The sequence below is a fragment of the Phascolarctos cinereus genome, unplaced genomic scaffold (assembly GCF_003287225.1).
Source record: "Phascolarctos cinereus isolate Bilbo 61053 unplaced genomic scaffold, phaCin_HiC Scaffold_5;HRSCAF=322, whole genome shotgun sequence".
Taxonomy (NCBI): Eukaryota; Metazoa; Chordata; class Mammalia; order Diprotodontia; family Phascolarctidae; genus Phascolarctos; species Phascolarctos cinereus.
Window position 1 is genome coordinate 54,593,329 of NW_027555958.1, and position 27,301 is coordinate 54,620,629.

General features: G+C 39.3%; 1 long non-coding RNA gene across 2 annotated transcripts; it reads right to left on the bottom strand.

Annotated features, from left to right (window-relative positions):
* Positions 1-632: 632 nt before the first annotated feature.
* Positions 633-26,213, bottom strand: LOC110216804 (uncharacterized). Of its 2 annotated transcripts, none has more exons than XR_002326873.2 (4): positions 26,135-26,213; positions 9,481-9,555; positions 5,444-5,589; positions 633-4,013 (listed from the first exon to the last, which is right to left on the bottom strand). It is a non-coding gene; the product is annotated as an uncharacterized LOC110216804 (long non-coding RNA). The 2 variants fall into 2 exon arrangements; XR_002326875.2 differs by having other exon boundaries at positions 5,444-5,594.
* Between the last annotated feature and the right edge of the window lie 1,088 nt (positions 26,214-27,301).

A 27,301-nucleotide genomic window follows, 5' to 3' on the forward strand; every position in this document is an offset into this window, starting at 1 on the left:
ACATTTTTTCCCCAAGAAATTTTTTAAAAACTGATCTTCTACTTGATTTGGTTTTAAAAAGCAATTAACTTTGAGCCTGACTGTTGTGTAAAACCTGGGAAAGGGAGATGAAATAACCCTCAATACTGTGAATCCCCAGGGAAGAGAGCCAAGGAGGGTGTCTTACTTTCTAGGGAAGGCCAGCCCAGTCCTTCTATTGCACTGATATGGCACAGTGGGGAAAGAGCAATGAATCTGCAGTTTAGATCATAGGTTTGATTCCTGGCTCTGTGTCTTGGTGACCTTGGGTGACTTTGGGCAAGTTCACTTAATTCCTCTGGGTCTGGGTTTCATCCTCTGGAAAAAGGGGAGACTGGACTAGATATTCTATATCCCATATCACATCGGGGCAAAAGAGATTTCCTTTTTCCCCGAAGTTTTTTAAATGGATTATTTTTTATTTCAAGAAGCATTGATCTAGAAACATAAGAGCCATATTTTTAGATTTAAATTGTGGATTTTCAAAGTCATCTCTAAAGGCTAGTTAGGTTTAATGAGCTAGTCAATGACAAAGGGCACAGCATAATAAAGTCCACAAGTGTGCCAGGCTCTGCACTAAGTGCTAAGTAAAAACAAAACAAAACACAAAAATATTCTTACCTTCAAGAAGTTTGAATTTTAATTTTGGGAAATCTGAAAATAACAAGGTACACACAAGATATATAATAATAATGTTGGTAGTGGTGTTGTCATTTTTCAGTTGTGTCTGACTCTCCATGACCCTGTTTGGGGTTTTCCTGGCAAAGATACTGGAGTGGTTTGCCATTCCCTTCTCCAGCCCATTTTACAGATGAGGAAACTGAGGCAAATGGGGTTAAGTGACTTACCCAGGGTCACTCAGTTAGGAAGTATCTGAGGCTGGATTTGAACTCAGGTCTTCCTGACTCCAGGCCCAGTGCTCTATCCACTGTTCCACCTAGCTGCTTAGTTTGCATAGTGCTTTACATATGTTAATTCATTTAATCCTCACAACAAGCCTTTTAGGTAGGTCATTTTGGTCCTTTTTGAAAAAGAATGCTAACCAACCATTATTATGCTAATTTTACAGATGAGGAAACTGAGGCTGAAAAGGGCTAACTCAGGCATCTAGAGTCTCACACTCTTGGTTGGTTGTTGTCCTTCATTCTTTTTTTTCTTCCATTATTTTATTACTTTCTCTTTCTTCTTATATTTCAGATAATTTTTCCTTTATAAATGTAGGTGTTAAGAACATGTAAGTTGAATATTTACATTGATTTTGTCTCTGGTTCCTTTTGGTATAATGCAGTTTTCTTGTTTTTCTCTTTTCATGTCGTGAATTTCTTTTTCTTTTGTCTCATAGAACGATCATAAGCCCTTTCCAAAAAATTTTATTTATTTATTTATTTTTAGTTTTTAACATTCACTTCCATAAGATTTTGACTTTTAAATTTTCTCCCCCTCCCTCCCCAAAACAGCATGCAATCTGACATAGGCTCTATGTATATATTCATATTAAGCATATTTTCCCATTACTCATGATGTAAAGAATTAGAACTGATGGGAGGAACCATGAGAATCAAGCAAGAAAACAAAACAAAAGGAGAGCAAATAGCATGCTTCGATCTGCATTCAACCTCCAGAGTTCTTTCTCTGCATTGTCCATCATGAGTCTTTTGGAAACGTCTCAGATCCTTGCATTGCTGAGAAGTGTCAAGTCTATCAAATTGACATCACACAATGTGGCTGTTACTATGTACAATGTTCTCCTGGTTCCGCTCATTTCACTCGGCATCAGTTCATATAAGTCTTTCCAGGTTTTTCTGAAATCCACCTGCTCATCATTTCTTATAACACAATAGTATTCCATTACATTCATATACCACAGCTTGTTCAGCCATTCCCCAATTAATGGGCATCCCCTCAATTTCCAATTCTTTACCACCACAAAAAGAGCTGCTATAAATATTTTTGTACATGTGGGTCCTTTTCCTTTTTGTATGATCTCTTTGGGATGCAGACCTAGAAGTGGTATTGCTGGATCAAAGAGTAGGTACAATTTTATAGCCCTTTGGGCATAGTTCCAAATTGCTGTCCAGAATGGTTGGATCAGTTCACAACTCCACCAACAAAGCATGTGTTCCAATTTTCCTGCATCTTCTCCAACATTTATCATTTTCCTGTTTTATCATGTTAGCCAATATGATAGGTGTGATATGGTACCTCAGAGTCATTTTGATTTGCATTTCTCTAATCAATAGTGATCCGGAGCATTTTTTCATATGACTATAGATAGCTTTAATTTCTTCCTCTGAAAACTGCCTATTCACATCCTTTGACCATTTATCAATTGGGGAATGACTTGTATTCTTATAAATTCAACTCAGTTCTCTATATATTTTACATATGAGGCCTTTATCAGAAACACTGGTTGTAAAAATTCTTTCCCAGTTTTCTGCTTGCCTTCTAATCTTGGTTGTATTGGCTTTGTTTGTGCAAAAACTTTTCAATTTAATGTAATCAAAATTATCCATTTTGCATTTCATAATATTCTCTATCTCTTGTCTGGTTATTAATTCTTCCCTTTTCCATAGATCTGATAGGCAAACTATTCCTTGCTTTCCTATTTTGTTTATAGTATCAGTCTTTATCTTATAGAGTGTATAAAATGTTGGTCTATGCCAGTTTTTGCCATACTATTCTCCAGTTTTCCTAGCAGTTTTTGTTAGATAGTGATTTCTTATCCCAGAAGCTGGAATCTTTGGATTTATCAAATAGTAGGTTATTAAAGTCATTAACTGCTGGGTCTTGCATACCTAACCTATTCCACAGATCCACCATTCTGTTTCTTAGCCAGTACCAAGTAGTTTTGATGATTGCTGCTTTTTTCGTCCTTTGTCCTTGAAGAGGACCAAAATGACATCACTATGTTGGAGTCAAGGTTCAGTGTGTCTGACTGTGATTAATCAGACTAGTATGAGCTTCAAACACTCTACCACAGGTTGGGCACAAATAGTCCACGTGAATATTTGGAGCAAAGATGGCTCTAAATTTGAATATCTCATATTTCTTTTGAGCTACTGAAATTCTTCTTTGCTCATAGAACACAGTGCTTTCTTTGATGTGGGCACACCATGCTAGGTGGTCCTGTGCCAGTGTCTCCCATATCACATGGTCAATCCCAAAGTTCTTCAGAGAGACCTTGAGAGTGTCCTTGTATCCCTTCTTCTGACCTCCATGTGTTGGCTTGCCTTCTGTCAGTCCTCCATAAAATAGTCTTTTAGGATTTTAGCATTTGGCATTCAAACAATGTGGCCAGTCCATTGGAATTGCACTCTTTCTGGCAGAATTTGAATGCTTGCAAGTTTAGCCCAAGAAAGGACCTGTGTCTGGTACCTTATCTTGCCAGATGATATTCAGAATCTTCTTGAGACAATTCAAATGAAAGTGATTCCATTTTCTGGAATGGTGCTTATATACTGTGCAGGTTTCATAGGCATGTAACAAAGAGGCCAGAGCAATGGCTCTGTAGTCTTCCAGTTTGTCAGGCAGTCTAATATCTCTTCTCTCCCACACATTCCTTTGGAGCCTTCCAAACGTGAGCTAGCTATGGCAATGCGTGCATCAACTTCATCATCTATGCGGACATCCCTAAAAAGCATAAGGCCACGGTAAGTGAACTTATCCACAGCATGCAATATTTCTCCATTTGCTGTAACTAATGGTTCCACGTATGTTTAGTGTGGTGCTGGCTGGTGGAGTACCTGTATTTTCTTGTTGTTGTCAGGCCAAAATTAGCACAGGCAGCAAGGAACCAATCCATGCTCTGCTGCATCTCAGCCTCAGAGGCTGCATTGAATGCACAATTATCTGCAAGATGCAATGTGTTCCACCTCTTTGGAAGCTTCAATCACAAACTGGCTGACCATTTGTTAGGTATGGAAATTGCTTTCCTGTATGTGTTATGAGCATTGAGGTCCCTTCTAACTCTGAAATTCAGTGATTCTGTGACATGCCTGAAATGGGAGGAAAAAAATCATTTAGAGAATATTCTTGACAAGACAACTCAAAAATCACTCCTCTTTAGCCAGACAATAAAATCTCTCTAATGTGTGAATTCACCACAAGTCATTCAAAGCTGAGGTCACACATTCATGGTCACTGGGGGAATTTCATCTGTTTCCTAGCTTGGAAAATGGCTCTTAACCATTCTTCATTCCTGTATTTCTCAAGTTTTACTTCAGACATAGAATGAATTGGGCAATCCTGTCATGCATTGAGACAGGAACATTTAAGATGCTCATAATAGTAAAATATTTTAAAGGCTGCACGGGAGAGTGGCCAGTCTCCCTGAAACACAATCCGATCTGGAAGAACTGGAAAATCCAGGGGAAGCATCCTTGCTTAGCAACTCATCAGAGTGGGGAAGGATTGGATAATAGGGTGGTAACCAAGGTTCTATGGGTGAGACCTGCCTGGCACACTGGCTCCTTAGAGTCTGAGGCCTGATTTGCCTTTGAGGCATTAGGGCACATGTTCCTTGATCTTCTCCACTGGGTACTTCTCCCAGTTCCATAGATGAATCCCACTTGTCATCACCCACAGAGAGGTGCTTTCTCTACGTAGGGTCTTGGTTGCAATTTCTGGGAAATCTTATCACTGGGCAAGATCATAGAATTTATATGTAGACTGTATCTTAGAAGTCACGCAGAAGCCATCCTCCCCTCTCCAAATCCCCCATTTTACAAATGGAGAACCTTATTGTTATGAATTAGAGAGAGATCTGAGGCAGGAAGACCAATTAAAGAGGCTATTGGAATAGTCCATTTGAGAGATGATGAGGAACTTGATGAGAGTTGTGGCCATTTGAATATCAAGGCAATATGTGAGAGATGTTGTGCAGGTAGAATGGACAACACCAGGCAACTAATCGGATGTGTGGGGTGTCCGAGGCAGGACCTATACTCAGGTCTTCCTGACTCCATAGCTAGCCTTTCATCCACCATGCCACATTGACTCTCAGTATAGGGGACATCCTCTGGGAAATGAATGATCAGAAAGGGAGGTGGGCCAGTGCTATAGCAAGAGCAAGGGATAACAGACAGAAAGATTGGGATGCTGCTACGCTGCTACCCATAAAATGTTCAAAGATGTGCAGGAAGGCCTCCAGCACTTTGGGTGGATCCTCTTTGGGAAGTTTATAAGAAAACACGGATGACAAATGCCCAGGATGAAACAGTTTGGCTGGTCTGTGATCTATACCAATGGACCCACACCAATGAGATCAGAGATCCATGCAAGCATTGACATAGCATCCCCTTCAGGCCTCCAAATCATCCCGTGCTGATTTCATCCATTTGGATGCTCCCTCCACCCTCGATGGCTGTAGCCTCTGGACACCTTCCCAGGTGTTTTTTTGGCCTGGTGTGGCCACAACATTCATCACCTGTTGGTCAACCTCAGTGATGAGCCAGAGGTTGGTCCTTGGGTGATAGCTGATCACCACGCTTTTGCTTGAATTCTTTCCAGCTTGGTAAGTCTTGGCAGAGCCTTGATTCTGCTAGCATAGCCTCGAAGGACCCAGAGTGACTCCTGTGCTAGGATGAACAAGACTTTGGTGAAAGAATCATACCAACAGATAATTTAATAACAATTATAACAGCTAGCATTTATACAATGCTTTAAGATTTGCAAAATGCTTGAGATATGCTATGTCAGTTAATGCTTATGCAACAATACTATGAGATTGGTGCCATTATTATACACATTTTACAGATGAGGAAACCGAGGTGTGTCCAGGGTCACACAGCTAGAAAGTGTCTGAGGCTGAATTTGAACTGAGGTCCTCCTGACCCCAAGTCCAGCACTCTATACAGAGAACCGTGGAGCTGTCGTCACTATATAAATATATAATAGTTTGAAACTGCTGAAAGCACTTTCCTCATGACAACCCTCTAAGGTAATTAATACAAAGTATTTTTATCCTCATTTTACAGTTGGAGAAACTGAGGGATATCAAGGTTAAATGATTTGCTCAGGGTTACACAATTAGTGTCAGAAGCCAGATTTGAGCTTAAGACTTCCTGATTCCAGGCCCAGTACTCTATTCACTTACTACCCAACTACCTCTTAGAGCCAGCTTAGAGATCCTTGGGTCCAAGTGTTCCATTTTACTGATGAGAATACCGAGGTACAGAAAAAAGAACTAGCTTTCCCAATTGAACAGGTAGAAAGCAGCAGAGCTGGGGCTTGATCCCTAATTCCTCTGTCTCCAAACCTGCTATTCTTTCCACTACACCATGCTTATTCACTACAATAGCTTTTAGCTTAGAGTAAGATTTACCTGAGAAAGAAAGAAAAAAGCAATTTTTTTTCCTACTCTAAATACCTGGTTAAAGTGCTATGGCTACAATTTATATACTAGAACTCATGCTTAAATAATAAGGTATAAACTTTGGATGGTGATTTCAAGGATTTTTTTAAATATAGATTGATTACTAGGCAAGATTCTTCTAATTATTTTAATTACAGGCTCTTAATGACTAAGAGTTTGAGAAATAAAAACACGTTTAAGCTGCATTTTCAATGACAATGACACCTGGAAGCAGCAGTTTGTGCAAAGCAAGTAGGGGTAATCCATTGTTACCTAGTGACAATTCACTTAAGCATGGTGGTTTGGGAGAGTTAGTTGGGGGATGGGAGTGTTTGTGTTCTTTGCTATCTAGGTGTAGAATGGGATGGAATGAGTAGAAATGGTATATAGAAAGAAGGGTTTGTGGGGAAAATATAATTATAGAGCTGTATCTTCCAGAGCTTTGTTTCCAGAGCAGTTACTAACCAAGGCTTAGGAGGAAGGCATGAAGTCATCCTTGGTTGATTGGGTGTCTAGTGGGAGGAGCAGAGAAGTACAAGGATACAGCTCATTTCAACCCTCCATCTGGTCAATTTCTATTTTAACTAATTATTTTTGCTAACTAGGTACTAAACTCTATTGTTTTTTGACTGATGAAAGACTACATGCCCTGGTATAAAGCTGTGATTGCTACACTCCAGTTAGAGATCTGCTCATTAATGTATTTACATTCATATTCGTATAGCAGGTTTAATTAATATATCCATAAAATGAAATGAACTCAAGTGAAATATAAAGTGCTTTGTAAGCCTTAAAACACTTAAAGCAAATATCAAATTTTGTCAATATATATTTTTAATCAATATCATGGTAATGGTATTCCAGCCACCTTCCCTATAACCCTCCTCAGATCCACAGTATGGTGGGCAAGGGAACTAGTCCAGGTTCAATACAATATGATGCAGCTATCACACTAGCCCCGGGCACTATACATCTTTTTTATACAGCTTAAGATCACATTAGGGTTATTTATTTATTATTTTGGCCTTCATATCATATTGTTGATTTGTATTGACCTTTAAGTCCACTAAAACACCCATATAATTATCATACTAACCATTTCTTCCCCATCTTATAGTTGTGATATTGATTTGTTTTGAACCCAAGTATAACAATTGACTTTTCATATTAACTTTCATTTTATTAAATTCAGCCTAAGTTCTAGGGATTTGGGGATTTTGACCCCTTCATCCCACAAATTGATTCCCTGCTCTCTGGTACAGCAGAAAGAACACCTTCTCTAGTGTTAGAAGACCTGGGTTCAAATCATACCTCTGACACTGAATACCTATGTGACCTTGGGCAAATAATTTAATCTATCTGTGTCTTAGTTTCCTCATCTATAAAATGAAGTGACTGGAAAAGATCCTTTCAGCTCTAAATCTATGATCCTAAATCTAAATCCTAAAAGCATTGCCATTTGTGTTTTTATCCTAGTCACAGAGAGATATATCAAACAGCACAAGGCCAGACACAGATCCCTGGGGTACTGCACTGGAGACCTCTTTCCAAAATGACATCAGGCTCTCAATGACTTGGGTCTGGGCATCCCACAAGCTCTGGGTCTACTCAGTTGTTCTATTGAACTGTCTTCTCAAACAAGACATCAGCCCTCTCCACTTCTGTGCCAAGCCCTATGTCTCTCATTCTGATGCTTCCTGTGTATCCAGCTGCTCAGAAGGGCTCACCACTCTGAGCCACAGTGTTACAGGTTCCCAGCCTCCCTTCACAGAAGCCTAATGTGGTACCATCACACTACTCCTCACTTTCTTTTTTCACCTTTATCTAGGACCGGAAAGTCATAAACTTAGACCTGAAATGGACCTTAGAGGCCATAAGATCCAAATGCAACATTTTCTGGATGAGGAAACTGAGGCTCAGATCAGAGAAGTGATTTGCCTAAAGTCACATAGTAAGTAAGTTGCTGAACCAGGATTTTAGCCCATGTTCTCCACTTCCAAATCCAGCACAATTTTCACTGCATGACAAAATGTAGTCATCATCAATTGATTCACCTCAGGGGAAGATTTTCCTGTGGGTGACTATAAGAGGCAAGAATTCCCAATTTTCTTTATTCTGGTCTCCTTTTACCTGTTCTATACATCTTTTTTCTGTTCATAGGCTGGCTTGCCTCACACCACCTGATAGCACAATATAGTAGAAGTAGGAAAACAATTATATTTAAAGTCAGAGGTACTTTCAAACATAGATTTGAAAACCAGCACTCCCTCTCACTAACTATATGATTTGGGGGAAGTCCACATAACCCCTGTGATTCTCAGTAACCTCATCCGGCACATGTGTATAATGCTGTATTGGGTTACCTACTTCATTTGTCATTGTTCAGTCATTTTTCAGCTGAGTCTGACTCTTCATGACCCCATTTGTGGTTTTTTTGGCAAAGATACTGGAGTGGTTTGCAATTTCTTTCTCCAGCTCATTTTACAGATGAGGAAACTGAGGAAAACAGGGTTAAGTGATTTGCCCAAAGTCACACAGCTAGTAAGTGTCTGAGGCCAGATTTGAACTCAAGAAGATGAATCTTCCTGTCTCTAGGCCAAACACTCTATCCACTGTGCCACCTAATTACTCCAGATCAACTTCATAGGGTTGTCTTAAAGATTAAATGAGATAATGTATGGAAAGCTACTTGTTAGACTTAAAGGAATATATGAATATGACATTTGTACAATATAATAATATATACAATATATAACATAGCATAAATATAGTATAATATGCACAATATATGAAAACATCAATATAATATAATATACACAGTATATAAAATAATATCAATATATCATAATACGATTATATGAGAAATACATATTACAAATATATAAATTAAAATATAGAAACATATATTATATAAAATATTATAAGTATAACACATAATATGTAATAATATAACATTACATAATAATATAAGATTAAATTAGATATTTATAAAGCACTTTGCAAATCTTAAACATATATAAATGTTACCTATTATTATTGTAATGATGTTGATAATGATTGATGATTCATCCAAGTACTCCACTACCTTCTGACTTATATTATTTTCCTACCTGGTAGGCAGGGTTGGCTACCTCAGAGTCAATGGGGTCATCTGTTTTCCTGCTCTGTGGAGTTCTGGCTCCTATCTAGAGAAAAAAGAAATAAATGAGACCAACTGGTGTATGTGATCTTTAGGTGCCCACTCAACTCAGACTATTTAGTAGCTTGGCATCATGGGATTTCCCCAACTTCCTCTGTGAAGGCAGTCTAATAAGATTTTTTGCTTCAAGCCATTAATGGGGCTCCGCATCTTTTCTGATGGGCATGGCTAAGTCCTTGCTTGGTTAGATATCTGAGGTCCCTGAATGGATAGTGTAGATAATTGAAAGCAAAGGCGAGAAGCAATGTTGTGCTAGAAGTAAATGATTAGGATGCCAAGTCTTGCAACACTTGCCTCACTTATCTTGGTCTGTCTAAATTGAGAATCACCTAGTCTCCTTTTGGGCCTTTGTTCCTACCTAACTCCTCAGCTTTCTTTTGTATCTGATTGAATTGATTGTCTTATTCACTAACGTGGAAAATTCTTCATCTCTCTCTCTCTCTCTCTCTCTCTCTCTCTCTCTCTCTCTCTCTCTCTCTCTCTCTCTCTCTCACACACACACACACACACACACACACATACGCACACACACACACTTTTCTTTTTTTCCCTGTTTCTCTTTCTCTCTCTTTAGCATTTTCTTCTCTCTCAAGCATTTATCCCCCTCCTTTCTGTTTCTCTTCAGTATTTTTCTTCTCTGTGTTTGCATGACTCTCTATAGTTGGTAAATTGGTATAAAAGACACATTGACTGCTTCTAGTTCCTGTCCATCTTATGAACCATATGGGCTAAGTTATTTTGGAAAAAATGAAAAGAGGAAAAGCAAGTTGTTAACAAACTCCTCTAGATAATTGAATGCTACTCTTTAAGATATGTGCATTCTTATGACTTATTTTAGCTATTATCATTATTTACTAGGTACAAGGCACTGTGTTAGGTGACAAAGACATAGTTCATTAGTTCAATGGATCCCCCATTGATGGAAGGCTTCATGGAGAAAATGACACCTGATTTGAACCTCAAATGAAGATAAAGAGTCAAACTGAGCAGAGGGTAGGTCAGGTATAGGGTCCAGTTCATGCAAATACATAGAAGTGGGATTGGTTAATGAATTAACAATCATTTATTAAGTACCTAGTATATACCAGAGACTCTGCTAAGTGTTTGGGGTACAAAGACAAAAATAATGCTTTGCTTTTGTCCCTCCCTTCCAAGAGCTTACATTCTAGGCATAAGAGATGGAATATTGAATCTTAGGAACAACTAGTTATCCTACTTCTATGGAACATAGAATGCATCAAAGGAAACAATATGAATAAAGCCAGAAAGGTAGGTTGTGAGAGGCTGCAGGGAGCCTTAAACACGGGACTGAGGAGTTTTATTGTTTTGAAGAAAAATGATTTTGGCAGCTATGTGCTAGATGGATTGGAGAGGGGGAAAAAATAAGGAGAACAATTAGGAGGCTATTACAATAGGGAAGAGGTGATAAGGGCTTGAACTGGGTAGAGAGAAGGAAACAGATAGGGGAGATGTTGTTTGGACAGAACTGATAAAACTTGGCAACTGATTAAATGGAGGTGGGGATGAGGGAGGAAGAAGAAGAGACCAATGCTCTTCAAAGTGGGGTTTGTGCACACTACGAGGTGCACAAGATGATCCAGGAAAATATTTTAACTGAAATGAATTTAATCAAAAAATAAGAAAGAAATTAAGCTTTACTAATATTTATTATATATATTGACACTGGCACCTTCACTCAGTCTGCCTGTCAGATAGTCACATGCCGTAAGATATAGTACACCAAGTATTCTGAGAAAGCAGATGAAGAAGCACACTATGGAAACTCCATACTGTACTAGTATTAATAATTAGTACATAATATAATTAGATAATTATATAATTACATAGGATAGTTAATAATTAATATGTAATAATATTATAATAGTATTACCCTCATTCATTTCTTCACTTTCAACATATTGCAATATTACAGTTTACATGTGCTCAGATAAGTGGATTTACAGATGATGCTAATTACTAATAATAGCTAGCACCTATACAGTGCTTTAAGGTTTGTAAAGCATTTTATATAGGTTATTTGGCCCTTTAAATAACCCTCTGAGATAGCTGCTATTACTATCCCATTTTTATAGATGAGAAAACTGAGGCTGAGAGAGGGTAAATGACTTGTCCAAGGTCACACAGTAACAATCTGAGGTAGGATTCCAAATTAGGTCTCCCTAACTCCAGCCTAGTACTCAATCCTACTCCCCCACCTGAATGTCATGTCTCTCCAGTTTTAACTGAACTAGCCCTCACAAAATGGATAAGCGGCTTTAAAAGAGTTCTGCAAGGAAATTGGATTGATGATCATACTAATAACAGCAGCATGAGTAAGTAACAAGAAAGTGATCTCTCTTCTCCTAGTATGAAATTTTCATCAGCCACATTAGGATGGAAAAGTCATGACATTCTAACCAGATCTGATAAGCAGTTAGCCAAAAAAAAAAAATAGAAACTAGAAATTAGCAAGAAGATTATTTTAAATATGGATTTACATCAGCTATTATCAAGGTTGTGTTTTATTCTCTGTATGTTGGGTCTTGAGGTAGTAGACAATGGATGTTCAAAGTTGTCATGATTAGGAAGCCATTAGAAATGAAACTTTTGTTGCAGACAATGATGTTAAGTGTGTTTCCTATAAAAAATGCTCATCTCTTTGGACTTAAAAGATTTGACATCAGAATTTTATAACTTGTTTAGAAAAACTTGTTTAAAAAATGCACTGAATGAAGAGTTTCAGTGCATTCTGAACCTATTTGTTAAAAATATAAAAATATAACACCTCCCAGTTTACAAGAACAACTGATGGACATCAGGAAGGGTTTGAATTTATAAGTGGAATTTCTATAAAATCCTTGAATGATCAGTGAATGAGGTTTTAAAAAATTAATATCATGACTTAGTAAGCATAGGCAATGACATGTTTCTTCCATTTGAATCTGGAGTACCTTTATTTGCAAGATATCTTTTTCAGCCATGACAGCCATTAAAACTAAGTATTACAATAAACTGAATTTAGAATCAACCTTTCAGATCACTTTATCACAAAAAATTAAACCTAAATTAGCAAAATGGTGAAGGATATTCAACTAAATTGTTCTAATTAAAATTGTTATTAGTTGTAAAGGAGAGCATAAAGGGATTTAAAAATACTTTAAAATAAGTTTATTTAAAATATAATTTATTTTTAGAATATTATTTATTTTTCTTTATCTCATCCCTTGCTAATTTCTGTTTGTGTGTGTATATTTTGAAATGTATATATCAGTACAATAATATGTGCATGTGATTTTTAAATAAAAAATACACATATGTGCACATGCTTATACACACACACACACACACACACACACACACACACACACACACACACACGGCATTCATGTCCCAAAATATTTTACTGATTGAGGTGTGTGATCAAAAAATTTTGTAGACCACTGGAGAAGAAGATGGTGTCATGGAGAGAGCAGTGGATTTAGAATGAGGAAGACCTGAATTTACATCTCACCTCAGATCCTCACTAGCTGTGTGACTCTCAGCCTCAGTTTCCTCATCTGCAAATAAGGAAGTTATATTCAATGGTCTCTAAGGTCCCTTCCAGGTCTGAATCTATGCTGCCATGAATTTCAGAGCTTACGAATTTGGAGAGGACACAGTTTGGGGGTAATTATGATATCTAAGTTATGACCATCCCTATGAGTAACCGAGGTAGGGTCAAGATGTACATTATAGAAATCAAGGAAGGTCAGGATATTCTAGGGGATATCAACATACATACTGAAGACCCCAAGTAAGAGGGCAGGGGAAGGGATAGAGAGGAAGACTGTGAGTCAGGGGCTAAACTCCTTGAGAAAGGAGGAATGGAGACCTAGGGGCTAGTAGAGTAAAGAAATAGCAATCTGAATAGGGTGATATAGATAGATAGACTGAACTTCAAAGGAAGACAAACTGTCAAATGATGTTGGTATAAGGAAGACCCAAAAGTAGCAGTAGGCAACATGGAGAAGGTCAATTCCTTCCACTTTGTGTCATGGGTCATGAGAGTAAGAGCCACCTACTCTGGAAAGAGTAGCTGGGGATTGAATCTCTTCTGGAGAGAACCTGGAACCATAAGTGCAAGAAGATGGGAAGAATGCGAAATGAAGGGATCTGGGATGGAAGAGAACTCATTAAACACACAGTTAACTTTGCAGGGGACACAGGGTGAGGGGTAGAATAGGAGTACAGGCATGAGGAGAGATGGGGCTGAGGAATATGGGGATGAGAGTGGTGGGAGAAGGGAGCAGGGGGACAGAGCTGTAGAAGAGGCAGAGAAGACATAAAGATAACCTTAGGGACAGGTAGGTGGCACAGTGGATAAAGTACTGGCTGGAGTGAGGAGGACCTGAGTCCAAATCCTACCTCAGACACATAACACTTACTAGCTGTGTGACTCTGTGCAAGCTACTTAACCCCAATTGCCTCGCCAAAAAGAAAAAAAGACAAGGAAAAAAAAAAGGTGACCTTAAAGGAGCTTTCAATGTGATGGGGAAACAAAGCTTACTCCAATACTTCCAAAGATCGTGATAATACCTAACATTTATGAAGTACTTCAAGGTTTACAAAGTGCTTTACAAAAATCAGCTCATTATATCCTCACAGCAACCCTGGGACAAAGGTGATATTTTTATCCTCATTTTACAGATGGGAAACTGAGTTCTGAAAGGGGTTAAGTGACTTGCCCAGAATCACACAGCTAGTAAGTGTCCATGGCTAGATTTGAACTCAGCTCATTCTAGCAGCCACTAGCTGCCTTCAGGATTTCTTCTGTGTGTGGGTACTCCTTTTGCCCACATGGCTCAAAACCCTTCCAATACTTCAGCAGAGTTGCTTATGAGAAAAAAAAGTCACCCGATGGCCAAGCATCTGGTGAAGGAGTCACTCCAAATGGGTCTGCTAGGGACGACCTGCTTCACATACTTGCAGCCTTTCCAGTCTTGCTTGGGTCTGCTGCCATGAAAGAAGCCAAGGTCAGCACTACATCATGAGACTGAGAAGACAGGGAGACAGCAGGGCATGGTAGGTCAAAGCCTTTCTTGTCCGTGCTTCCTCTTCCCCAGCTGCTAGGGCCTTCCTCCAAAGCTCCCTGCATTTATTTTGCATGCAGCTGCGGTGAGGTGAGGTTTTAGGCAGCATTGTTTGATCCCTCCTATTTGACCCTTTTCACCCTACACCTGGACTAATTGTCTATATAGGCTTCCCCTAGTTTCCTCCCTCAGTTTTTCCTTTGCTCTAAATTATATCAAAGGATCTGTAATTCCCTCTCTCTGTTTTAGTTCCAGGTTCCCAGCCAGAGACAGTGTCTTGGCAAAACACTCACTAGTAGATTTATCTCTCCTCCTCAAGTGATGCTCCCCACTCAATGGCTTTATTATTTCCATTAAGTACACCCAGATTAGAAAAGGTCTATTTTTGATGCTGTTTATCTATAGACACAGTAAACATTTAAAACCAAGAAAGGTAAATACACTTTTCAGTGGATAAGGAAAAGCTTTAAGCTTCCACGCAAGAAGAAACAAGATTAGTGCTTTGAGGTTTGTCGCTCAGAGGGGGTTTGGCCACCCACCATCTGTGCTGACACTCCTTGTGTCTTCTCAGCTAACAAACCTCTGCTTCAGGAGTCTTGGCTGGTCCCTTTTGGCAGCTGCATCTGCCCTCTCTTCTGCTCTTCATAACGCTTCTCAGGGTTTCCCTTCCTCCAGTATTTGGAATCTGCTAAGGTTCTGGCTTCCTCTCTGAGTGTCTCTCTTGGCCCCAATGCACTGACTTTTAGAGGTCAGCTAGAAGCACACCTTGTTACTCTTCATCTTGTGACGATGTTTCTCTTTCTGATTCACTCCAGAAACTCATTAGAACTTCATAAAAGGATCCCCCGCTAAAACCAACCTTTTTTGTGATTAGGTCTGTGAAAGACACACACACACACATACATACACATATGTGTGTGTATATATATATATATATATTCTTTATGTGGTTATATATGCACAGCTAGATGACATAGTTAGGGAGATAGCATGGCAAGGAGCACAATAGAGAGAGCCCTGCACCTGGAGTCTAGAAGATCTGAGTTCAAATTTGTCTTTACTTACTAGCTGTGAAGCTGGGCAAGTCACTTAACTGTGGTCTGCCTCAGTTTCTTCAGCTGTAAAACAGGAATAATAATAATAATGAGTACCTTCCTCCCAGGATTATTTTTTGTGAGGATAAAATGAAAAAATAGTGTCCCAAAACTGTTAGTGAAGTTTTGAACTTTAATAAACTTAAATAAGCTCAAAATTGAGCTCTACGCATAAGTGGTTCTATCCACTGTGCAACACTGTATGAACACTAGCTATTGTTTTTGTCTTTTCTCATTAAGATGTGAGATCCTTGAAGGCAAGGTTTCGTCACTTTTGTCTTTGTATTCTCATATCCTGGCAAAGTGCCTGGCTTTGAATAGGTGTTTAATGAAGTCTAGTTGATAAGAAGGTCAATGATAACTCCAGAGATGGTCAACAATAACTCCAGAAGATAGATTATGAAGAATGTTCCCCACTACCTGACAGAGGGATAGACTCAACAGGCAGAAGGAGATACACATTTTTGAATATGACCAATTTGGGAATTTGTTTTACTTGACTATGCATATGTGTTAACGGAGGTTTTATTTTTCTTCTTCTTCTTTCTTAATTGGTGGTAGAGAGGTGAGAGGGAGAGAAAAGAAATACTTATTAACTGAAAAGAATTTAATTAAGAGAGCTTTTTGATTGAGTGACAGAGAGGAGTAATAATTGCTCACCTAATGGTTCTCTTTGCTTCTGCTTCTTTCACTTCTCCAATCTACAACTGCCAAAATCATTTTCCTAAGGTGCAGGTCTGACACTCCCTTACTCAAAAATCTTCCGTGGCTCCCTAAATACCAACCCTTCAGCCCTGTGTTTAAGTCTCTGCACAATCTATTGCAGCCTATCTTTCTTACCTTATTCATATAATTTCTCCTTTCAAATACTGTGCTCTATGCAAACAGGTCTTTGAGTGGTTCCAGGAACTCAAATTTCCATCTTGCAAGCCTGTACAATATAAAGCTGCTCCTGGAAAGCAGACTTTCTCACTTTTGTCTTTGGATCCCTCACTGTGCCTGGCACATAGTAGGTGCATAATAAAATGCTTGTTGATTGACTGATTCATAGAAGGTTGGCCAGGAGTCAAGAAAACTTGGGTTCAAGCCCCACTTTTAGATTAAACTGGTTGTGTGGCCCTGGACACATCATTTAACCTCTTAGGATTTCAGAAGTTGCTGAAACAGAAGTAACAGAAAAGCTGTTTCTCTGGACCAAAGGAGGGAATTTTCTCACCTGAAGATCCTTACACAAGTGGAATCTCAGGCCCTGACTTAAACAAAAAGGGGAGGATGGCAGATGAGTGGGGTGGCTAAGATGATGCCCCTGCTGGGGGCTCTAAGCTACAGGTGCTCAGGCAATACTTATGGGAAAACTCCTACCCTGTCAATTCTCCCGGTGCCAACAAGGAACAGAAAATTCATTTGGGTTTCCTAAAGAGCATGCTTCTTGCATGACTAAATTATTCCTCCTAGCCTCTTTGGAACTCTCGGTTTGCTTCTAGCCCCTTTTATATAAGCCTTAGAATGTTTTTCTTATGATTTGTCCAGGCTTCTTGCTCACCAATCTTTGTTTCATTCTCAGTTCCCGAGTCTTATCTAAGTTGCCACTCTTAATAGGCTGTAAGTAGTCCCATCCTCCCCAAGCCCAGAGGTTTTTGTGCTCTTGGAGGATTTTTCTTATCTTTGATTACTTTTTGTGCTGCCTTATTCAATGACTTTGTCCCACTGCATGGCTGAGCACAAAACCCCTAGAAGAGGATGCGTGATGTTTCCATGTTTTCTTGTCTAGGCATTTAAGGAATCGAGGGCTTATTATTACTATTATCGTAGTTGGTTTTGTTTTACTTTGTTTTTCAAGGGCTCACAAACAGGGTTGTCAGAGCTGGGAAGCCAGCCAAAATGGATTTCGGTTCCCATTTTCCCTCCTTCCTCCGGAGCCACCTCATCGCTGGAGAAACCAGCCTCTCACAGATCTGGGCTTATCAAAACCAGAATTTCTCTTCTCCCATCTACCTGAAATGTGCCTTACAGGCTCACAGGTTTGAAGAGCATTTAGTCCAATCCATTTCTATTACAAAACAAGGAAACTGCAGTCCAGGTCATGAAATGATTTTCCTAGTCATGTAAATAGTGTATGGCAGGGCATGGCTAAGAACCTAGGCTTCAAATCCCCAATCCAGTGATCCTTCTGCTATGTCACACTGGCTCCAAAGTTGTTCCCTACCCATCATTCATATCTGTAATACCTAATCCAGATGACTGATGTGCTCACTCAGTGGACTGTCCATTCAATTGACAATCTGAACAATAGGTAGTTTTCATCTACTTGCCAGGTATCTGATTTTGTCAAGTCATCTGTGCTTCCTAACAGCTCTAAGATGGTTTATAACATTAATATCTCTGGGTTTTCTTTTCCTTTTCTATAAAGGGGGCAACTAGGAGGTCCAGTGGATAGAGTGCAGGGCCTGGAGTCAGGAAGACTGGAGCTCAAATCAAACTGGCCTCAGACACTTACTAGGTATGGGAGCCTGGGCAAGTCACCTAACTGCCGACTGCCTCTGGTTCCTCAACTGTAAAATAATAATAACTGTAAAATAATAACTGTAAAAATAATAATAGCAGCTACCTCCCAGGGTTGTTGTGAGGATCAGATGATATAATAATTGAATAATTGAATAAATGATATAATAATGGAATAATTGAAAAGCACTTAATACAGTGTCTGGAACACAGTCAGCACTATATAAAAGTTATTAACGCACAGTAGGTACTTAATAAATGCTCGTTTCCTATCTTTTTATAAAATTAAGGGACTAGGTTAAATTATGATGACTCAAGGAGCATTTATTAAGTGCCTATTACATGCTAGGCTCCATAGACAAAATGAAATAATCCCTGCCCTCAAGAACTTTACACTTTACTGGAGGATGGGAGGTAGAAATAACATACAAATACATGCGGCAATACAAAGTAGATACAAAGTAATTTTGGTGGTATCACTAGCAACTGGAGGCAATCAGGATGCATCTCAGGTAGGAGACAGCATTTGGTCTAAGCCTTGAAAGAAGCAAAGGTTTCTAGAAGGTGGAGGTTAGGAGGTGGGAGGCGGGAGACAGGAGGTGGGAGAGACAGCCTGGGCAAAGCTGAGGGGGCAAGAAATGGAGTTATACATATGGGAAACATCAAGGAGATCAGATGTCAGGATCATGGAATACATGAAAAGGTGCAAAAAACCTGGAAAGGGAGATGAGCCTAGACTGTGAAAAATTTTAAAAGTCAACCAGAAGAGTTTCTATCTTATTCTAGAGGAAATAGAATTATTAGATACTCTGTAAGGTTCTTTTCAGCTCTAAAATTCTATGACTCCGTGGTTATCCATCTAAGTCATGAGACTTACTCAAATTACTTTGTGGGGTAGGTCTAACAAAGTCCGTCCCCTACCACCCACCTCCCAGGAGGTATCCCAGTGAAATTAGTAGTCATCATCAGTACCTGGTAAAGTGGGTAATCATTAAGTACCTAAGGGCTTCTTTATAACAGAGGTCTAGAAGGAGATGCTCTAGGCTGCACTGATAAATGTTTAACAATTGGGAGTGTGGGGAGGCAGGAGGTACAAGGAATTTTAAGGAAAAAAGGGGGAAATGTGCTCCACATACATTTTAGAGTTCAGTCTGCACTTTTAACATGTTCTTAAACCTAGACAATCAATAAAACAATATATCACGCCTGGATTTATAGAGTTTGCTGAATTCCAAGATGTAAATGCTTACAAATGAAAATTTAAAAATCCACTCTAAACTGATTCAAGATGGCTCCAGCACACGGGCCGGAAGGTTCCCTCTTCAGTCAATCCCATTAGATAATAAGCATCCATGAAGGAAGAAAAGGAATCCCATAAGCTACACAGGTGGGACTCTACTTGCCTCACTTGTGCATTTTAACCAAGGAAGGTCACTAAGGTAGCCGAAAATGGAAAAGCCAGGATTTGAACTCAGGTCCTCTGGCAGCTAGGTGGTACAGTGAATAGAGTGCCAGGCCTAGAGTCAGGAAGACTCTTCTTCCTGAATTCACATCTGGTCTCAGACACTTACTAGCTATGTGACCCTGGGCTAGTCACTTAACCTTGTTTGTCTCAGCTTCCTCATCTCTAAAATGGAGCTGGAGAAGGAAATGGCAAACCACTCTGGTATCTTCACCAAGAAAACCCCAAATGGGGTCATGAAGGGAATAAGAAACAACTGAACAACATAATAACCTCTGGCTTTAAAAAAAAAAATCTAGTGCTCTTTCTAGTGTACCAGACAGCCTTACAGCAGAGAGGGAATATGGTATAATGGTTAGGATACAGGACTTGCAGTCAAGATGACCTGGGTTTGAATCTTATTTCAGCCACTTACTGTGTGATGCTGGGAAAGTCACTTGACCTCTACGGGATTCAGTGTCCTCATCTGTAAAATGAGGAGTAGGACTACATGCCCCATAAACTCACTTCCTGTTCTTGAAGATCATTACCTTTTTTCTTCTTGAGAATTTTCTTTTGAAGGCTAACTCCTAACGCTTTAAACCTATTCTCAAATGTCATGGACTCAAGGCCAGGGTTGTGCTGGAGTCAGCTTGAGCCCAAGATCTGATTGTTAAATTTTCTGTGTGATCAGTAACACCTCAGAAATCAGCAAATCATACAAATCAGGGATAGATTTTTTGTTAGTTTCTAGAGTCAAGAAAATGATGGAGAAAATATTAATAATGCAGATTAAACTTAAAAATGTGTTATGAATACAATTCTCCTCCCTGCCCCCAGCTAGCTGTTAAACATTTACTAACACACCCCTGTTCATTCCCTTTAGCTGCTCTCGCTGTCCTCTGGCTGATCAGAGTCATGGGGAGGGCTTCATCATGGTAGTATGATAGGAGAACCTGTAGCAGTCAGATAGGGTTGTTATCTGAAATGCCATTAGCTTTTCCATTGCATCCCCAGAATTAGCACAGTTTCTGGCAGTCAGTACTTAATGAATGCTTATTGATTAATAAAGCAGAAGTAATAGGTAAAATCCAACTCTTCTCAAGCAAAAGGTCAACTTTATCCATCCAAAATTGGAAAGTGGTAAGGAGAAAAAAAAACTGGCCAAGAGAAAACTAGCTAATTCAGAGCTAAAGCCTCTCTCCTTAGCGTTTTTTTTTTTCACCTAGGGAAGGAGAAAGGCTTTCCATGGATCTCAGGCTCCTTCATGAATGAGAGATAAACTCTGATTGCAAATATGAGAACTATTGTGTTGGTGAAATTAGCAAGATTTGGTGCTAATTGGGTATTTGGACTGAAGAATTGGGAATCCACAAAGGTTGTGGACCTGGGTGCCCATGACAGAATTAGGGAAGTTCAGAAGAAGTGTGGGGTTTGTGGGAAAAGGTGAGTTCAGTTTTAGACATGGTGAGTTTGAGATGTCTATGGAACGTGCGAGTTCAAAATGTTGAGCAGGCAGTTGGAGATGCACAATTGGAGTTCAGGAGAGAGTCACTGATACTGTGATTAGGAAATTAAAAACTAGATTAGGAAATCTGAAATCTGAGCGTTTTCATTTACCATTATCAAGTCAAAATCAGAGAGTTCCTGGTGAAATTGAAGACCTCTTTCATCCTCTTGTAGGGTTGATCTTTTCGCCTTTCTTATCTGACAGCACAATGGCCACATATGTAAGGAGATAAATGAGTACCCTGGATTGTCTTTTTGTCTTTGTCTTTTGTTTTGTCTTTGCATTCCCCACACTAAACACAGTGCCTTGCCTGTATCTTGTATAGTATATGCCTATATAGTGCTTAATAAGTGCTCATTTGATTGAGTTGCGTATGTAACAAATATATAAAACTTTGATTCAAATTTTAAGGGCACTTTCTTTTTTTTTTTAATAGCATTTTATTTTTTTCCCATTACATGTAAAGACAATTTTTAACATTCATTTAAATTTTTTTTGAATTCCAAATTTTCTCCCTCCCTCCCCTCCTCACTCCCTAAAAAGCTAAGAATTTTAAATAGGCTATGTATGTGCAATCATGTAAAACATATTTCCATATTAGTCATGTTGTGCAATAAGAAACAGAACGAAAGGGAAAAAAACATGGAAAAGATAAAGAAAGTGAAAATAGTATGCTTTGATCTGCATTCAGACTCCACAGGTTCTTTCTCTGGAGGTGGAAGGCATTTTCCATCATGAGTCTTTCGGAATTGTCTTGGATCATTGTATTGCTGAGAAGAGCTAAGTTATTCATAGTTGATCACTGAACAACATTGCTGTTGCTGTGTACAGTGTTCTCCTGGTTCTGTTCATTTCATTTTGCGTCAGTTCATACAAATCTTTCCAGGTTTTTCTGAAATCATCCTGCTTGTTATTTCTTATAGCACAATAGAATTCCATTACATTCATATTCCAAAACTTGTTCAGACATTCCCCAATTGATAGGCATCCCTTCAATTTCCAATTCTTTGCCACAACAAAAAAGAGCTGCTGTAAATAGTTTTGTATAAATATGTCCTTTCCCCATTTTTATGATCTCTTTGGGCTACAGACCTACTGGTGGTTTTACTGAATGAAAGGGTATACATAGTTTGATTGCTTTAAGTGCATTTTCAAATCTATACTCTGTTAACTAAGCTAAGTAACAAAAATCTTAACTCTCTAAAGTAATTAAATAATGTCTATCTAGCTTGTCTTACTTTTATAAGCTATTAACATGATCTGAATAAAGTCCAAAGTGTAAGCTGAGATCATGGGTACTGAGATATGTAACATAAATACTTTCCCAATGGAGAAAAAAGCAAAAATCATGGAGGGAAGATTTTTTTTTAATCCTAAATTATAAGTTCAGAAAAGAAGTTTTCTTTCAATGACCTAGTTTGTATAGTTTTAATTTTAAGCCTTCTGGATATAACCATATGGAAGGTAAGCTCTTGAATATTATTTCTAAAGATCGCAGGGGCTGTGAAATCAGCCACAAATTAGACACCATTCACCCCTAGGAAATACAGTGCTCAGATTTAGAGCACATTTATACACTATGCAAATCATGCATCACCATCTAATACATTCGCTCTTCTTCAAAATAGGCAAAAGTCCACATTTTCCCTTTCTCTCATCCAAATCAATCCTGCTTTAGATGCAGATGTAAGAAGTTATCTGACATGTGCAAGTTGCCTACCAGATAGTTTCTACTAAGCTGTGTAAAAGGCCAGATAATGGCAGGAAATCTGTATGCTGAAAACATTTAGTTTAATTGATCAAGTAGGTGCTCAAGGATTGTGGAAGAAAAGGTAGATTAAAGAATGAAGACTATACTTCTATAGATGAAAAAAAAAAGTCTTCCAGCCAAGAAGCAGAGGGGCTGAATTTTGGATGCATTACTATGAAGCTTTATAAATGTTTATTATAAAACTGACTTCATTCCAAGAAGGTTTTCTCATTCCCCATCATGTTCTCATCAACATCTCTACCTACTCGTATTATTGGATAGGCTGCTATGGAAATGACTCCATTATTAAAAGGCATTGAAGCACAGCTCTTGTAAATCACTGGAGTTCAATTATGCTAGTGGGTGTGAAGATGCTGGCATAAACAGAAGAATATTTATACCTTCCAGCTAAAACCTGCTAGGCTCAGCAGCTACCGCCCCTGGAAGCGGAGGGGACATTGCCCTGGAGCTGGGCAAAAAAGAGAAACAGGTTTGACTCTTATCTCTTGTGAGGGTTGCATCAAACAATGAGCTGGAGGTTGGAGCTGTTTGTCTGGGAAGAGCTCCCAGAACTCAGCTGGGAGCTAACAAACATCGCCATGGATGAATGATGAATGCCAAACCAGTTCTCAAGCTCAAAGTCTATGGCAGTTTATCCTTCTCCCACCTGCTCTACTAGAAGCTGGTACGTAAGGTAGTGGAAGCCCAGGAAGCTCTCTATGGAAAGCAGCCCAAGAGCTGTTATTCCAAAAAGGACAAACTAGAAGATGGAGGGTCCTCCTTTGTGCCCCCAGTAAGTGAAATCTAGTTAAAATAAATTACAAGAAAAAATTGGATCCAAGTTGGGCACCCTTCAGTTGGGTAATGGCTGAACAAAATTATAGTCTACAAATAGATGGTCTATAAAGTGCCTTAAGGAAGGTCTGATGTGAGAAATTCAGTGACGTATGGGAAGACCTATATTAACCGAATCAGAACCAGGAGAACACAGATGTGAAGACTATAATAATTCAATGAAAACAACAGTGAAAGGCAACCAAACTCTGATTAATTACTATAACTAATTCTGGCTGGAATGGGGGATAAAATACATTGCCCCAATCTCATTAAAGAGGAGGGAAACTCTATGGATATAGAATACTGGCTACTCTGCCAGATGAAGTTATTGCATTGACTAGTTAAGCATTGGCTTAACTTTCTTTTGCTTTGGTACAAGGGATTCCCTGTCCTGTAAAAACACGAGTTGTCAATAAAACTTTAAAAACAAAATAAAATGAACAGGAAGGACAGCCTTGAAGGGCGAAAGCAGAGGATGCAAGTTTACAAAAGGGCAGCGTGCAGTCTGAAGAATGCCTCCATAGGAGGAGGTGGGAAAGGAAACAGCCACGAAAGGATTAGCTTGCCCCTTCCTCATATATGTGATATCCTGGCTCTGCCAAGTACTAGTTCTATGACTTTGGTCATAGTCACTTAGCATCTCTGAGATTCAGTTTTCTCATCTGTAAAACAGGGATAATTAGACTTGTGCTAGCAACTTCACTGGGTTGTTATAAGAATCACAAGCACCATGTGTAAAGCATGATAGAAACACTATAGAAGCACAAAAGCTGGCATTTTCCACAGTGCTTAAAGGTTTGCACACCATGCTCTAAAGTTTCATTTGAATGGTACAATAACCCTGGGAGTTAAGTGCTATTATTATTCTGATTTTATAGATGAGGAAACTGAGACTCGTAGGGGTTATGTGCCTTACCTGTGGTTACCCAACTAGTAAATTGGGAAGTAGGATTCAGACTTAGGTCTCTCCTGAGTCCAGGTCCAGCACTTTTCCCTGCTCCGTCAAGTTGCTGCCTTCCTGTGTATGGGGCTGGAGATAGATGAGTGTTTGGGGCATTTTTTTTTAAAGCAACAACTGGGAAAGTTACTTCTTATTCCTTGGCTCAGATTCCCAAAGCTCAGAGTGCCATGTTGCTGTAGGGACCAGGTGGCAGTTCTCTACGCCAATAAAATCACAGTTCTGGATCAATAATAGTTTTAAAAAATATATTAAATGAACAATAGAGGGAAAGCAGTATTACCACAGCCCAGATGGCAGTCACCTGGTGCCCACAGCAACACAGACTCCTAAGCCTTGGGAACCAGGGATAATCATTCTAGTGGATAGAGAGCCAGCCAAGCCTGGGTTCAAGTATTCTTCTGACATACACTGGTTATGGGACCTTGGACAAGTCCCTTTACCTCCTAAGGCTCTAGGTATCTCTCTAAGACTATAAGTCGGCAGTGAGGGTATTGACTTGCACTGGTAAAGGGAGTTTCCTCACCTGGGAGTCCCTATACAAATGAGCTGATAGGTCTAGTCCTTATCTATCCTAGGCTAGAGAAAGCACTGAGTCTGGCATGCTATTATAAGAATGCAACAAACCTTCCTCATTAAGTAGAAAAGGGAAAAATCTACCTATTTCTTTGTTGTAACTCCTAACTGAAGGTAGGATTTAGAGTTGCATGTAGTTTAAATGAAGAGAGAAAGGCAGTGTGCATAGTAGTAGAGAGCTGACCATGGAACTGACCTTGGAAAGCTGAGCCCACTACTCACTACTGACACATACTGCCTGTGTGACCCATACCAAGTCACTAACCTTTCAATGACCCAGGTGATTGTGAAACTATAAATTATAGAGCAGTTACTCATCTGAATTGTTAGAGGGAATTTCCTCACTTCACTAGAAGTTTCTTATACCGATAAAATTACAGGATCGGATAAATAATTATTATTTAAAATGTGTTAAATAAATAACCAGAGGAAGGTAATATTACTCTCCTTTACCTCCTCCCTGGTCTGATATGCTCTAGTATAGTGGAAAGAGACTTAGAATAGGTTTAAGACACAATTCTACCAATCAATAGTTATATGACTTTGGCTGAGACTAGCACCACATGGCTAGAGGACTCATTTTGAAGTCAGGAAGATCGGAATTCAAATGCTATGACATACATATATACTATAATCTCTCAGTTCTGCACCCCCTCCCCCGGGGCAACTCTCTAAAACCAATGGGTTGCCTAACTATGTGTTTCCACATGGGCAGTGCTCTCTATAGATGAAATCACAGGTCCAGACAAAAACAAAAACAAATACTTTGGCTAAGTTATGTAACTCCAATGAGCCTCAGTTTACTCATCTGCAAAATGCATCACCCACCTGTTATGAGGATTAGAAATGATGTCATCCCTCCAGCTGCCCATGTACACCTTTCTGACCAGAACCGCCTACACCAGACTGGGTTTACATTCTGGGTGATATCGTAATACGTGGCTGGGCGGCACTCCTGGGGCTCTGGCAATTGTGCAAGAGGTTTATAGTTCTGCTCAGTACCAATAAATCTCTGACAGATTTTCTTCATGGTAATGGGTTTGCCCTGAAACCCTCTCAGCTAAATCTCATTTTTCAGTTAAAGAAATGATACAAATGTTTAAGTTAGATTAAATTTTACAGGCACTGAGGCAGTTCCTTCTTTTGCCTCTCCTGTGATTCCAGCTTAGACAAGCTTGGTAAGGGAGTCAGATTCATCTGTGGCCAACCTAAAAAATCATTAATATTCCCGATGATTTCAGGTTGTGGGGGGCCCAGTCACCAGGACCTTTCATGTGAGAACAGGGTGAATCTCTGGACATCAGGGGAGGTTTTTCTAGCACAAAGGCTACCTCATTCTCAGCCATTAGCTTCCCCTGACAGCAAACTTTGTGTCACAGCAAAAGCCCCCCTCCCACAGCCCCCAATTAACAGGCACAATCCCATATGCATTTTCAGCAGTTTTTCCAAGAACTTAGATGTTCATTGGGGAAAATGGATGCAGCTTAGTGGGCAAGTCTGGAGGACACTGAAGAGGAATTCAGCAATATAATCTATTAATAAGTAGGTAGATGGGAAAGAAGAAATGTTGGTGTGGGAGTCTAAAGGACTCCAGAAAGAGGAGAAATTAATGAAATCGATCTCTTTGGAGCAGAGGTGGGAATAGCTCAGATTCTTATGGCAATCTTTAGCCTCACAACAATGGATAGGTATCTTGGATCCTTTTAAAATTTTTGTTCAGACTTTTGTTTTGTCCTCGGGGTGGGGGATGGGAGTGGGAGGGGAGATATGGGACTCCCAGCATGGAAATGCCCTCCACTGACAAAGACAGCAATTCATTTCAAAATTATATTTTTAGAGAGTTGCCTGGAATGCTGAGATTTTAAGGGACTTATTCTTGGTCATACAACTAGTATAAATAAGAGGCAAAACCTGAACCTGGGTCACTCTGGCTCTAAAGTTGGGCCTCTGTCTGCTAAAGCACATTAAAGCCTCTCAAGTCTTAATATCAGCATT